This window comes from Teleopsis dalmanni, chromosome 1, assembly GCF_002237135.1.
Source record: "Teleopsis dalmanni isolate 2A chromosome 1, ASM223713v2, whole genome shotgun sequence".
In the NCBI taxonomy this organism is placed as follows: domain Eukaryota; kingdom Metazoa; phylum Arthropoda; class Insecta; order Diptera; family Diopsidae; genus Teleopsis; species Teleopsis dalmanni.
The window spans coordinates 221,795,672-221,798,748 of NC_051846.1; positions in this window are offsets into that span (position 1 = coordinate 221,795,672).

Here is a 3,077-nt window from a genome sequence, read left to right on the forward strand (position 1 = left end):
ATTAGTTAAAAAATTTGAGAAATGTTATAAAACTAAAATTATAATAAATTTAGATTTGTATTAAAATATTAAATAAAAAAAAACAAATTTTTTTTAACTTGAACTTGAATTGAAAAGTCAAGTACAGCTTTAGTTCAGTGTAACTAACACTGAGCTACAAACTCGAGAGGGTACAAGTTTAACCCTTCGTACTTGCAATGTCCTATATACGTACAAATCATTTATGTAAATTTGAATATAAGAACAATTTTCAAAAATAGTACTGATGATGGATATTTGACAATACTGGAGACAGTTGTATGGTCAGCCAAAAATCAATGAATAAAAATAATATATAAAAATTTTTTGTTATTGTAGTTCATTACTTTTCGAAATCTCTCGGTGAATTAAATGAAAAAAAATGTAAATTACTACTTCTCAAAAACATTTCTATTGAATAAAAGTTTCTATTAAAAATTAAATATTATATTCTATTAAAAAAAAATTTTTCTTTCGTCATAATTGATTTTGTTTTAATATTTTTTTTAAAGGAAAATACCGGTGCACACATATTGTCATTTCATTTCAGATTAAGAGTTAATCTTATATTTTTATTTTAAGAATGTAAAAATTATATACAGTGAAAACTCTGTTAAGTCTTCTCAATACAGCAAGACCGCAGTTTCATGAGCGATACCAACTTTTTTTATTTATTTATTTATTTAACAATAAGTTTTTATTAAAACGCTTTAATTTTAGAATCTTTTTAGAATCTTAAAAACTAATAACATTACATTACATACAAATTATTTTATATACATACATGTATATACTACAACGAATTATAATGAATAATTGTATGAATTGTACATTATTTTATGAGGCCTCTGAATATGTAGCCACGGCTACATATCACCAGTGAAGATCACCAGTGAAACAAATAAGATCATTGACATATTTATTATGTATATTATGTATATTTAATATGCATATATAATGTACATATAAAACACATATATAATGTATATTTTATATACATATATATAAAAGAAAATATTACATATAAACAGAAAAAAATTTAATTTTTTTTTAGGAGAGTAAAATGAATGCCCATGCCCAGAATCCTTTTTAAATAGATTCTAACTTTGAAGTACTATCGTTTAAAATAATATTAAGTCTCTTAACTAAACATAAGTGCTGATGTCTGCAGTTGATTACTGATTAAGTGAGGTTTTACTGTATATTTGAAATGAATCGGTTTATTTAAAAATTAAATATTATAATGAAAGGAGAAAGTTGGGATAGTCCTAAATATGAATCGTTAATCAAAATTTTGTATGTACATGAATTTAATTATTTTATTAAAGTTACTCAAGTGACAAAGTAAAAAAATATATAAAAATTACTGATCAAAAAAAAGATATAAATGAAAACTAACATATAAATGTATTTAAAGATACCATTTAAAATCATGAATTTGAACCGCTTTACCATTTTTTCAATTGATTAACTGAAGTAGGGGAACATCGAACCTCCACAATTAATTAGAAAGCCTCATAGAGTTTCACTTATTACATATTACTTGTTATATTGTGTGGAGTGCAGAATGTTACTATTATATATATATTATATTTATACATATACTATGATATCAAGAATCATCCTAATAGGTGAACTAGGATGATGTCGGAAGTAGGAACTCTTCAATCAGCTAAGAAGCCTCTTGTATTGCATATTTCTCACTGTATTGTGAACGGTGTTGAATATTGTATATACTATATATTTTATTATTATTTTTGTTATTTTATTTATCCTTGTACCCAGAAGTAAATTGTTTATTAAGCTGACAAATTGAACTAAATAAAAGAAAGATTCTTTGCCTTAATTTATTACTTTTTAAACCCTAAATAAAAAAAAAAATTTTTTATACATACTTAATTAGAAAGACTATCAGGGCAATTATGCCATGTACAATTTTATGCTTGACAGCACATAAACCAATAAATTGCAAATATATATATATAATATATATGTAGTACTATAAACAATATAAGGTCCCTTTAGCCATAAAATTGTAAAAGTCTATAGCTATATGTGAATGAGTTACTGCATTATAAATATTTCCTTAATTTTTTTTTGTAGGGTAAAAGTGCAACTTTTTTGCAATTCGCGTGTTCGAAACGATTGTATTTTCGTGCAAACCCCCCAAAAACAAAATTTAAAAAAATCCTATTATAATAAAATTGAAATTAATAAATACAAGGTATAAAGTAGAGACAAACTAACAACAAACAATTGCACATAAAATTAAGTAGTAAAATTGAAATTCTAAAAAAAAATTTCAACTTGAGAAAGATACCAAGTACATTTCAAGAAGAATAGCAAAATATGTTTTACTTAAAGCAAGTTAAAAATGCAGTCAACCGATGACGGCCGTTGTTTTGCGGTTGCACCAAATCAACTGATAATAACAACACGCGAGAATGCAAAGGCAGCAAACGAAGTAACTAACTAACATTGTCTGCAAAAGTTCATTCTTTAGACAATGTATCAGTATGTATCAGATACATAGATACAAACGCGAGATACAATTGCATTGCATGCATGCAAAGCTAAGAGGCAGTAATAGCAACACATTTTGCTGTTGCTGTTGCTGCTGCTATTGCTGTTGCTGTTGCTTTTCATGTTGCTGTTGAGTCTGTCACTCAGAAGTACTCACTTCAGTTCACTAGTTGGTGACGATTATTTTTCTATTAACAATGACGTTCCTGCTCTACACTGTTGCTTTTTTAAACCGATGAGCAACAACTATACTTACGTAGCTTTAACTTTGATTTTTGCATTGTTATTGTTTGCTGTATGTGTTGCTGTTCCTGTTGCTGTTCATGTTGGCATTACCGTTGCCTTTTGCAAAGTTTACTCATTCTTTAACACACACACATACCCACAAAAAACACATGCATTGGAGAATTCGCAATACAGAATTCGTATCTATATGTTAAAGTAAGCGCACCGTGTAGATACATTTTGCTGGCATGCTGCAAAATGCATTTGTATACATGTGCAACTATCTTTGTATTTGCTAAATACAATTTGGT